A 12,391-nucleotide genomic window follows, 5' to 3' on the forward strand; every position below is an offset into this window, starting at 1 on the left:
ACGCCCCTTGTTGGCCGACAGTTTGACCTTTGCAGTCACCACCAGCAGCGGCCAGCCCCGCGTGTCGACACGTCTGAGGACTGCAGGCTCCGTGCCCAGGGTTCCGCACGCTCCGTGTCCCAAGGGAGTCTGCCCCACGTGGCCTGCCCCTCGTGTTCCTCTGGACGCCGTCCTTGACGTGCCCACAGACCCCGCTGCCCCCCACCCCTGCTTCCACCGCGGCACCCACCACACCCGAAGCCGTTCGTTGGGGTCTTTACCTGTTTTTCCCAGGAAGTCGGGGACGGAGTGCCGGCCCCCCGAGGGTGGCGCACGCTGTCGAACGATCCGATGATGACTTCCGGGTAGTTCTCGGTTCACATTGGTGTTTTCCGGGCGCCCCCAGCCCGCCCTGAGGCTGGTGGCTGTTCGGGCCAGGCCGGTTGATCCGCTCAGTCGTTCTCAGGAACGTGAGCCAAAACGGGCAGCCCAGCGGCACGCGGGGGCGAAGAGGTGGCCGTGGGGGCTGGGCAGGGGTCAGCTAGTGTTGTGGGCGCAGACGAAAGTCGAAACCGTGTGGGTTCTTTGGGGTGCGAGGAGAAGAGTTCACAGGGAGCGACCTGACAGGAAAGGTCAGACGTCAGGGGGCTGCTGGCATAGTCAGGGGGACTTCCCGGAGGAAGGGGACTCGGGCGCCAGGCAGGTGCAGGTTTGAGTCCCAGCTCTGCCACTTATAAGCTGCGCGCCCCTGAGCCTGATATTTAATAAGCAGTGCCCCCCGCGCCCCCCGCCCCTGGTATGGCGCGCTGGGCGCTGAGAAAAGAGTGGAAGTGTGTCTTTTCTCTGCTCAGCACCCTTCAAACAATTAGCCGTGTAAATAGAATTGCTTATCTACTCTCTCCTCTGGAAGGGACCCTAAAAGACTGGCAGAGATGCATCGGTACTCCTGAGACCCCTTCTCCAGACCCAACACGCCCGGCGCCCGTCTCCCGGTCCTCCGACCCCGTCTCCCGGTGGTCCCCGGAGGGCGGCCCTGGGGTCCAGTGTGGTGCGGGTGCAGCTGACGAGCCCAGGCACAGAGGGCCCTGTCAGCCAGTCCTACTCACCCCTCGTCGTTAGTGAGCATTGACAGTCTTGCTTTTAATATTCCGGTCGTGCTGGTTGCCTTATAGTGAGCTCGTAGAGGTCAGAAACTCTTACGTACTCACTCTGACAACGTTTTTGCTGCTAGAGAAATCCTTTGCTGCCACGTCCCATCTTGATTGGGTGAGATCTTCTGGTCGTCGTCTCAGCTTGGTGGGATATCTTGGGTCCTCATTCCTCTGTCCGGAGACGCCTCCTCGAAGGTGGTGGCTGCAGCCGAGACGATGGTTCCTCACCGTCGTTGCCCCCTTCCTCAGGACGGGAGCCCCCCCAGGGCCCCCCCAGCGTGCCCCCCCCCCCCACGCCTACTGTGTGCTCTTCCCGATGCCTAAGCAGAGTGAGATGCTCTCAGGAGGTGGCCGTTCCTCTTTACTTGTCCAGCCTGAGACTGTGGCCCTTCTTGGCTTCCGCGGTATCTGCTCTCGAGCGGAGTTGCAAGATCTTTCCCCACGTGAAACCTTCCATTCGCAGAAGCTGCCGTCCGGAAGGCCATGGGCCGCCTGGAGTGTTTACTGAGAGTCAGTCATTTGCCCCAAGGGTGGCCCGAGCACACACATAACTACGGCTTGTCCTTTCCAAAGTGGAAGCGGGGGAGTCGGGCAGTGTCAGAGCACAGCCCTCCCCGGCTCAGGGGGTGGAGGCGGAGAGATCTCTCAGTCTCTCTGACTGCAGAGCGGAGCTCAGCATCAAGCCCCAGGGACAGAAACGCAGCGCACTCGCAAAGGTCTGAGCAAACGCGGTCCAACAAAGAGCGTTCCGGAATCGGCAGGAAACGCGTTTGCTCCAGGAGCACCCGTCCTCCGGGCAGGCGTTTGTGGTTCTCACACGCTGCTCGCTGACCGTTCGCTTTTGGCCCCTTCCCAGCCCTGCGTAAATAAAGACGATTTATCGCGTGAGACGCAGGACTTTCCCTTCATAAATCGCAAGAACGGAGTAACGGGAACGACGAGAGGCCGATTGTCTGGGAGAGGTGTGGAGTCACCTAACAGCACGGCCACGAGCCGTAAAGGGAGGAGTTGGCATCAGAACTGTCTGAGGGCACTCTCTGGGGTGATGGAAATGTCCCGTGATGTATGCTGTCCGGTGTGGTGGCCGTCGAGCACGGCCAGCGCGACACAGGCCCTGAGTTTTTGACTGCGTGGACCGTTGGTGAATCTTAAGTGGCCGCACGTGGCCAGACGGCGTGGCTCCGAGCCACGGAGCCGCAGTGTCACTCCCTCAGCTGTTACTCGGGAAGTTCTCTGAGCAGCCTCCACCTGCCCCATGGGAGCTGACCGCGTGCGCCTGGTGCGGGTCACAGGCCACGGCCCCGCTGTGCAGAGAGGTTAAAGTGTCTGGGGGCTGAAGGACGAGGAAAGAGACGGGCTGGTGAGTGTGGAAGGTACCAGAACACCGGTGCGCGCACAGCAGGACCCTGAGGGTGTCTGAGGGGCGCTAGGAGGGCTGCACAGAAGCGTGATGTGTAACCTCGTGTTTGGGAAGTGCTCCTGGAGTCCTGGGCCTGGTGCTCGCGGTCCGAAGGGACCCGGAAGCTGTGGCTGTAGCCCTCCCCCCTTTGACCCGCTTTGTGACTTTACATCGGCGTCTGCAAACCATACAAACACTTTTGTCTGTTTTGGTGTCATCCACAAGCCCATTAACCCAATACCGACTGGAGATGCGCTTTTCCCGCCGATGAGCCCCCACGCGCCCAGCGTCTCCTGGTCAGCAAGAAGGCCCAGGGGGCAAAGTGGTGTCACTGGGAATGCAGATGGGGTCTCCAAAGCAGGGTGTGAGTGGGTGGGCTTCAACAGAGAACAGATGCAGGGCGGCACACGGCGTCGGTTCCCTCCACACGGCGCGTCCAGGGCAGGCGCATCCGCGGAGGTTTCAGGGGTTGGGAGTGGGGGCTGGGGAGAGAGCAAGAGGCAGAGAGGAGGGTCCGAATGGGATAGAAGGAGCCGTGCAGGCAGGTTTTCTGCACTGATTGTTCCTCTGACTGTCCTCGCCTCTAGAACAGGGACCCTGCACGTGCCTACTTCAGAGGGTCGCAGGGAGGAATAAATGAGAAAATGCAGAGTGTTTTATCACAGTGCCTGGCATACAGTAAGGGCTCGATGCAGGGTGGTTTTATTATTATTCTCGCAGGTGCTGAGGGAAACGCAGCGGAAAACAGTGTTGGCGGATCGCCCCACGCCTGCCGAATAGACACCTGGGACCCCTGCTGCCCAGCACACGCGCAGATCGTAACCCAGCGTGCTTTGCGGGAGGAGCAGCGTGGCAGTGCAGAAGGGCCAGAGCCAGCAAACACGGTGACGAGCTCCGAGCCAGGACTCCCGAGGACGCCCAGGGTCCCAAGTGAGATGGGGCCTCACCCGCCAGGTGCTTCCGTAGTTTAGAGTCAGAAGCAGGCTTACCAACCGTCAGATGAGACGTGTTCCGCCCTCCCTCCTGACAGACTTGCGCAGCACTTAGAAGGCCAGGCTCGGGTGTGAAGTTCTCAGACTCTGGCCCCCAGGCCCGTCCTGTCCCCGGCTCCTGGGTCACCTGGCATCGGGAGTGACCTCGTGTGGCTGCGTGTGGGCAGCCCGGCTCCCACGTGCGGACTCGGTCCGCTGACCCAGGGCGCCTCGGCCACCCCTCACGTCCACGTCTGTGCCTACTGCTGGTGAGAATGGACCTCAGGAGGAGAGATCCAGAACGCACATCTGGAGATGAGCTGGGGGCCGCTGGGGCAGGGGCTCCTGGGAGGGTCCCAGGTCCCTGGACTTGAAGTGGGCAGGCTCCTTTGGGGGCTCGTCCTCACGTGGGGAGGGACGCAGCCAGAAGGGGCCGGGGGAACGGTCTTGCCTGATCTGAGTGTGGCTTTGCTTTGATCATTTCCTTAGAACGTCTCCGAGGAAGATAAAGGGGGAGAGTTCGGCAGGATTGAAGAGCCCAGGGCACTGCCGTGTATCTGACATTGGGGAAAACACACAAACAAAAACAACCCAGTGCCCGAAAGGAGGACGTGTTAAGACAGACATGGGGAAGCTGTTCAGGGAGATCGTCCACTACCGGTGCCACCGGGGAGTACCCACACGGCAACATGGGGTGATGTACGTGCAGGTGTAAGACAGCTGTGGGAACATCTGTGTACCCCAGGGGAGGCCTGGGAGCCGGTCTGCAGACGTGACAACAGCTGCCCACAGGAGGGTCTAGGAGGTTTCTTCCCCGGGCTGTCTACTGTGGCTGGGGAGAGGCAAGGACCTCGGGGTCTGGCAGGTGGGGCCCCGTGGGCAGGAGCCAGCTGGTTGTGGGGGTCGAGGGGCTGGGTGTGGCATCTTGTGCCTGCTTGCTCGGTCCTGCTCCTGGTTGCGGGGTCCGCCGGCTGGTAGCGGGGTCCGGCGACTGGTTGCAGGGGTCCAGCGGCTGGTTGTGGGTGTCCTGCACCTGGTTGCGGGGTCCGGCGGCTGGGTGCGGGGTCCGGCGGCTGGGTGCGGGGTCCGGCAGCTGGGTGCGGGGTCCGGCGGCTGGGTGCGGGGTCCTGCGCCTGGTTGCGGGGGTCCAGCGGCTGGTTGTGGGTGTCCTGCACCTGGTTGCGGGGTCCGGCGGCTGGTTGCGGGGTCCTGCGACTGGATGCGGGGTCCGGCGGCTGGGTGCGGGGTCCGGCGGCTGGGTGCGGGGTCCGGCGGCTGGCTGTTGGGTCCTATGGCTGGATGCGGGGTCCGGCAGGCTGGAGCGGCTGGTTGCATCGCTGGTTTTGCGCACTCTGCTCACGGCTGCCGGGATGCACAGACAAGCGTCTGTTGGCAGCCACTCGGGAGCCGGGGAAGCACTTCAGGCCTTCGGCCCCGCGCCTCCCCCGGATGCCGGCCCGCGCCACCAGCCGTGCCTTCGAGCCTGCTGTGGAGGCTCACGCTGCTCTCTGCCGCACTTACTGAGCGCTTACCGTGCGCCGGTCCGAATGTGCCCGTGTCAGAGCCCCGGCAGCCGTGGTGAGAGCGAGCCTGGGCACCGCAGGCCGGCGGGGAGCAGTGGCCCCACGTCGCACACCTGGGAGGGAGAAGCGGGACTCGGAACTGCAGGTTCCAGCTGTGCGCGTTCACCCGGAAACCAAAAGGCAGATGCCCCAGCGCCCCTTCGTCTGGAGGCTGGAGGCGGTCGGGGCTCACCCCCCGCGCCGCGTCTCCGCGGACCTCAGATGGGTCAGGCGGTTAAACGCGAAACCCACCGGGCGCCTGGGCGGCTCAGTCGGTTGAGCGTCTGGCTTCAGCTCGGGTCACGATCTCAGTTTGTGGGATCGAGCCCCGCGTCTGGCTCTGTGCTGACAGCTTTGCACCCTCTCTCTCCCTGTCTCTCTGCCCCCCTCAAAATAAACACTAAATGCGAAACCTACCAAGCAAACCATGGAACAAGTAGAAGAAAAAGCAAAGGCCTGCCCCCCCCGGGCAGGGCCTCTTCCTGGAGCCCCGTCTTCTGCACAGCTTCCCCTGTCAGTGTCCCGGGACACCAAGGCTGCTGGCCTGCCTCCTACATCTCCGGCCAGCCTCCCAGGCCAGCTCCCTGTGCCCGGCCTCTGCATGATGGAGCCCTGGGGCCTCAGTTTCTCACTTCTTCTCTTTCGTACTTTCTTCCTATGTGGTCCTCGGGGCTCTGGCCTTTGTCATTATTACTGCTGCCAACGCCTCCCCCCAATGCCTGTGACTCCAGCCCTGACCGCCAGCCTGCAGACACTTAACTATTCTCCATGGAGAGACAGGAGGAGTGACAGAGGAAAGGAGGAGAAGGTGTGTGTGAGTCCGTGTGCCTGTGCAGCTCCTATGTTTGAAAATAACTCAAAGTTGGGGCGCCTGGGTGGCTCGGTTGAACTTCTGACTTTGGCTCAGGTCATGATCTCATGGTTCATGGGTTTGAGCCCCACGTCAGGCTCTGTGCTGACAGCTCAGAGCCTGGAGCCTGCTTCAGATTCTGTGTCTCCCTCTCTCTCTGCCCCTCCCCTGCTTATGCTCTGTCTCTCTCTGTTTCTCTCTCAAAGGTAAATAAACATTAAAGAAAAATTGAAATAAACCGAAGAAGATGTAATTAGACTGAGAAATACTTGTGACATAAGCACAAAGAATGACAAGTGTGCGAAGTATTTGTCTGTTGGACGAGTACGCATCGAACACCTACTATGCGCTAGGAGGGGAGGAGACAGAACGAAACCAACACCGTCCATCTTCATGGAGCTTTGAGTCTGACGGGGAGATGAACAGTGAAAGTAAGGAAAAAAGAAACTGAGAGGTTCTGCTCTCATCTAACTGTGGTGCGATCTAGCCGTCACACGCGTGTCTCCCTGGCTCGGCCGGGAGCTCCCGGAGAGCCGCTCAGCTCCTCTCTGTGTCTCCATCGCCTGGCCCGTGCTTACTGCTCTGAGGTTTTAGAGGAAAGAGTGTGTCCCGTGGAGCGGGCAGAAGGGTTAGAACAACCGGGCAGGAGCAGAATGTCCAGAGCAATTGCCGAATTCTGCAGCGGGGGGCAGAGGAGAGTTCTCTTACGGGGCCCTCCGGGCACCTGCAGACCAAGGTGGGCAGGCCCAGCGGGTGGACAGCAGCCCTAGTCTGGAGAGACCACACGGGGCCCCAGAAGCCCGTGTCCTGCGTGAGAGGTACAGCACCTGCCCACATCCAGGACCGGTACAGATCTAGGACCAGCTCAGACGCCCGCAAGGGTAGAGGGCCGTGAGCGGTGGCCTCCCGTTCAGGAAGTGCCTCAAATTTAGACTTGGGGTTGTCTCTCAACGAGGTTATAAATACGGACACGGAGAAACACCAGTGGGATTGGAGAAAAAAAAAGCTTAATGGTTTCGTGCCTGTGTATCACGACCAGACTATATTGCTTCCCACGTATCGTGACACTTTTGTAAATAAATCCTGTCGTTGTCTGGGAGTTACCGTGATCCAATCGCACTGTCGTTGGTTGATGCAAAACGTTTAATGTAGATGTTCTTTTCTTGTATCAAAAAACATACTGGAGTCCTCAAACACGAGTGTGGTTTAAGTCTCTCTTGATTCTGATTGCACGTTCCAGGGCAAGAAGGCTGCCCGGGGCCCTCAAAACTCTGAAGAAGAGGGGCTCATGCTTATTTCCTTCGGGTCAGCTTTGTGTAGGTCGTCTCTGCTGTTAATTTGGCCCTTGTCGACTTCCCAAATTATTAAGGGTGCTATTAAGAAAAGAAGTTGCTGAGTGGGGAGAACCTTGGGGTCACGCCCCCAGTGTCCCCCCTGGGACCGTGCCTGAGGGGTCAGATTACAGGATGTCGCAGAGCTGGGATGTAGGGGGAGTGCCAGCCCTTGAGTGATCTCAGCCTTCCGACCGTTTCCTCACCCCGGCCCTTCCCACTGGAGATTCCGGAAGGGAGGTTTATGGGCCTGGGGTGGGTGGTCGAGGTCCTGAGACCTGCTGGTCCTGCTGGGGGAGGGCGGTGGGGACTGGCTGGACGCTCTCGGTGCCCCCCCCCCCCCCCCACACACACACACGTGCAACAGGGAAGACGCCCTGGCCGTCTGTAGCGGCCTGGGCAGCCGGGCATTCCGCTTTGCAGAAAGTCGCCCCGTCCCCACACTGGCCCGACTCCCTGTTGACATGTTTCCAAGTGCTCTTTCCGTTTGTTGGATCCCCGGGGCCTTCACGTTACGTGCAGTTTCCTTCCAGACTCTCGTTCCCACCAGGAACGTACTTCTGTAATCCTGAAGCATGAGTCGAACAGAGTGGCAGACACCCGTATTCTCAGAGCAGAGCCCCAAGTGGAGACCGTTGTTCACCATAGTGCTTCCAGAAACTAGGAAGAACTTCGGGAGGGTCTCGTGGGGGCACGCTGTGCCCGGCCGGGGGCGGTCCTGTGAATAGGACTTCAGCGCAAGTGCGTCTCCAGCTGCTGGGACGGCCAAATCCCCGCTGGTGGTGAGACACCCACCTTTCCCGGACATGCAGAGTCCCCGCAGCCCGGTGGCCCCGTGCCTCAGCAAACAGCGACCGGGCCTACAGCACTCTATACAGTGCTATAGACACTCTAGTCAAAACAAAATACCGACACTCGGTGGAAGCCAGTGCACGGGTCGGCCCTGCAAACTTAGTTCTAGTCGCCTGTGTGTTAACTTCGGCTGGGATCTGCCCATTGGCCTGGCCCTGCCCTAGCCCTCCCACAGCTGCGGTCCCCCTCGAAGGGAGAGGGTCTCTAGGACCAAGGAACACAACGCCTGAGCCCTGCGCGCCCTCTCCCGCGTTTTAGGCCATGTTCTGGGTGCCCGTGATGCCGGAAGTCTCTGTCCGAGTGCCTGAGGCCTGTCGTGAGGACTTGCCCAGGCTCTTCTCCTGAGTCCGTCCTCCTGAGGGCAGAGCCTGAGTGGTGAAGAAGGGGCAGTGTTGGAATGGGGGGGGGGGGCAGCGGAGCTCGGATGCGTGGGGGCCGAGATGCTCACCGCTTGTGTGAGGCGTCTCTCCGGGCAGGATGGAGCCAGACAGGAAGGGAAGGGAGGTGGGTCCGCGCTGGTGGCTGGCCCTCCCGCGCCCTCAGGGAGAATTCCAAGCTGCGGAGGATCCTGCACTGGGACCTGGCCTTCTAGGTCGAAAACGAAGATCGCGTATGTCACAGTGGAAGCATGGAAGCACGGGATATGCCGCCTTTAATAGTTTGTGAGCTCGATTGGTACCTTGTGAACGTTTGGACACGTGACGTGGATCCCCACTTGCACGCTTGCTCTGGGCTGCGAAGTTCGGGCTCGGTCCCCAAGGCCTGGAGCTCCTGCCAGCAACCAAGCCCTGGGCCTCACGCGCTCTCCTGGCTTTCCAGCTCTTGCATCCTGTGAGTGTTGGCTGACGGGGCCGAAACCGACCAAGAACGATGAAAGTAGTTTCTTTCCACTGGGTTGTAGGTTCGATCCCTCTGGCTGCAGAAGGGACAAACTGGCTGAAGCCAAGAAACTGGTTTAGCAGAAGAAAGACTCGCGGGGTCCACTTGCTTCACATGTGTTCGCATTGAGCTGCTCAGACCGCGGCGTCCGTCGATTGTCCATCCTGTTTCTCGGCTCTGCTTCTCGTCTGAGCTGCCTTCGTTTTGGGGCAACCACGACGGCCATGGGCAACTCCAGCGGAAAGAGAAAACCCCTTTCCTGACAGGTCCACCGAAAGTCCTGGCTGAGCCTCTCCTTGGCCCCGTGTGGGTCGCATGCTCACCCCCTGAACCCGAGTCACAGGGACCCAGTGTCCAGGCAGGTGGGCGGAGTGGAGTGCCGCAGCCTGAGCTGAGCCGTGCAGACAGTGTGGGGCGACGGGGGCTTCCAGAAGGCGAAGGGGATTCTGAAGCTGGAACGAGGAGCCGCCGATGATGCCGGGCAGGCGAGAACAGGAGATTCGTCCAGCGATGCCTGCCACTTGGGCCGGGAGGACAGAGAGGGGCAGGGACGTGTGCCTGTTTATGAAGGACAGAGCCGGGCAGGGAAGCGACACAGTGGGGGTGCGTGGCCGCGGGGCAGGGGGTCAGGCGGGCCCTGCCCCCCACTTTGCTACGGCTAACGGGCGGGACTCGAGCTGGACAAAGCAGATTGTCGCTACAAGAAACTTTGTGACTCAGAGACTCTGGGAGCCCCCGTTAGGTATTTGGGCTGGGGAACCAGGCGGACATAAGCAGAGGAAGGTGGTTTGGGACAGAAAGAAGCAGAGATGTGCTGTGCAGCGAACGCCAGGGACCAGCAGCCCCAGGGAGACAAAAAGAGTTGAGCGGTCCCTCTTTCCTCCTGCCACCGGGCGGTCCAGCCCCCCCCCCCCCCCTGCGGACAAGACTGCACTTCCTGCGCTTGGCCAAGATTCAGGGTCCTTCCGGCAGGTTCCCCTGTGGGGGAGGGGCTGTGAGGGTGTGGGTGTGTTTTAAAGCTGGATCAAGTCCTTTGCTGCTCCACACACACCACACACACACGACAACAAACAGAACAAACACACAAAGGCAGGGAAAGAAGCAAGTCTTCCCTCCTAACTCCACTGAAGAACACAGTCAGGTGTTTCCCAAGAATGTGTTGGTTTTTATCCTCGTTTTCCACAGACCTCAGGAGGAAGGGGCACCAGCAAGGCCTGGCCGTGTTCAAGGTCTGGGACAAGAGGCGGGGAAGGGGGGGACGCACCGGGCAGAGCATCAGGTGGGGGGTTTGGGGACCCTCAGGCCACCACTGTGGGAGCTGCGCCCTCCCCTGCACGATCTGCATGCTCCCAAGGTTTCTGTAAAACCCACGGTCATATGCTGAAATCAGATTTCCAGCTCTGAAATCTGAAATTAGATTTCCTACCCTCTGCTGGTAAGTCCTCTTAGAAGCCCTTTGTGAAGCGTAGCACGACCCCTTCCTTGGCATTTGTATAAGATTTTTTTAAGTTTGTTTTTTTTTTTTTAATTTATTTTGAGACAGAGGGGGGGCAGAGAGAGGGGGAGCAAGAATCCCAAGCAGGCTCCACGCTCTCAGCGCACAGCCCCGTGCAGGCATCGATCCCACGAACCCTGATATCACGACCTGATCCGACACCAAGAGTCGGGCGCTCCACCGACTGAGCCCCCCGGGCGCCCCAAGATACTATTTTTTAAACCAGAAAAAAATGGAGACGTTATTTTTCCTAAAAAGGCATAACAGGCCAGGTCCTCTGGAGGCGTCAGACGTCTGCTCCGCGCCGTTTTCCATGTTGTTGCCGTCAGAGCCACGTTGAGGCCACGTTATGGAGCCCGTGGTTCATGTCACTTAGCAGATCTGTTCCCTGGAAGACCGGGAGCCGGCACTTACTTTTTGAAGGTAAAGTGTGTCTTAAAAGCTCCAGGGGGCTGTGCTATTTAAAGGCACAGGGGGTGAGTGGAGCTCTAAGGAGGGGCCCCACTCGGGGCTTTGGCACAAGCAGCTCCCTCTGGGGGCCTTCCCCGGGGCTCGAGGGGAACAAAGACCCTCTGATGGAGAGGTTCTTAACCAGAGTCACCTGGGGAGCTGTGGGCCCTGCCCCCCCCCCCACCCCTGCTCCAAAAGCAGCATGGGAGAGGTGAGGGGGTGGCCCTGAAGCTGAAAAAGCTCCTGGTGATTCTGCTGCAGCTTCCGGCTCAGAACCGCCCCCCCCCATCCCCGACATGGGGTCTTATTTCAAAGCTTGGGGTTTTACATTCAGCAAAATCCACCGCTTTCAAAGCGGGGCACCCTGGGGGAGTTGCACACCACAGCAGGACGCTTCCCCACCCCGCCCCTTGGTGAGCAGGGGAGCTGGGACTTTGCGGGGGGGGGGGGGGGGGGGGGGGAGGGGGGGGGCTTCTCCTGGTGCTAATAGGTTATATAGGAGGGAAGGCAGAAGGGGGTGCTGCATGGGGTCCCATGACCTGACACCCAGCTAACCAGCCTTTGGGTTAATTTGTCAGGCCAGGTAACAAAGCTCTCACCGAGGGAGAGTTTCTTCACTGAAAAGAGAAGAAGAGAGACTTGAAAAACAGTACTCCCGGCATCATCTACGCCGAGCGTTATTCATTTTACAGGCAGGAAACGCGTCTGGGTATTTTGGGCTACGAGGAGGGAGGGGTGGGCCGGGCTGGGCGTGGGGGTTCGGCTTGCCCTGTTCTGGCCTCAGCGGCCGGCCTGCCCCTGCCAGCGCGCCAGTGGCGGGAGGTGCTGTGTCCTGCGCGGTTGTTCGTGGCCATCGCACCTGCAAATCGCTCGCGTCCTTGCCTCCCTGCCATCTGCCAGCCTCACCCCCTCCTGGCCCAGCGCTCCGGGGGCTCCGAGGCCGGCGCGGTGAAGTCTTAGTCTCCCGGTCGCCCGTGCTCTGCACGTGCAGTTTCCTCCGCGCGGAAGATGGACAGGAGCCTCTCCTGCCCTCCCTTTCCTGCAGCCCCGGACTCCCTCCAGTCAGCGGATCAGTCACCCTCCCGTTCTTAGTCCAGTGCCTCGTCTCAAGACCGCTCTGGCCCCACTTGAAAGACAGCCTCCACCTCGGGGGATCCCTGGGGGCCCTCGCCTGCCATCATAGCAATCCAGGGGATCGCGTCAGAATTGCCTGTTTCCGCGTCTTTGCGCCCTCAGGGTGCTGGTGGGGGCCTACTGAGTTCTTCCGTGCACCGGGCACCGTGCCAGTGCTGGACAGACGTCCTCAGCCTTCGCCGGTACCCCCATTGTACGGCTCGAGAAACTGAGGCTCAGGGCTCGGTAACCGGCTCTCGTCTCGTAAAGAGAACCCAGGGTCATCCTGTCTCCCGGTCTGAGCCCACAGCGGCAGAGTAAGCCAGAGTGGGGCAGAGATGAGTTTCTGTGTTTGTACC

The 12,391-nt window shown here is 60.4% G+C and overlaps 1 long non-coding RNA gene across 3 annotated transcripts in view; it reads left to right on the forward strand.

The window, feature by feature from the left end:
- The window catches only part of LOC147580493 (uncharacterized), a 30,158-nt gene extending 23,137 nt beyond the window's left edge, over positions 1 to 7,021 (forward strand). The window contains exons 3-5 of one of the 3 annotated variants that reach the window (XR_015252984.1): positions 3,250 to 3,459; positions 3,990 to 4,199; positions 6,119 to 7,021. This is a non-coding gene — a long non-coding RNA (uncharacterized LOC147580493). Of the gene's footprint in view, positions 1 to 3,249; positions 4,200 to 6,118 lie in introns of all 3 variants that reach the window. The other 2 variants (XR_015252983.1, XR_015252985.1) reach the window with 2 other exon arrangements.
- Positions 7,022 to 12,391: the final 5,370 nt, after the last annotated feature.

This window comes from Puma concolor, chromosome B3 (genome assembly GCF_028749965.1).
Source record: "Puma concolor isolate L17-30 chromosome B3, mPumCon1.1.hap2, whole genome shotgun sequence".
Taxonomy (NCBI): domain Eukaryota; kingdom Metazoa; phylum Chordata; class Mammalia; order Carnivora; family Felidae; genus Puma; species Puma concolor.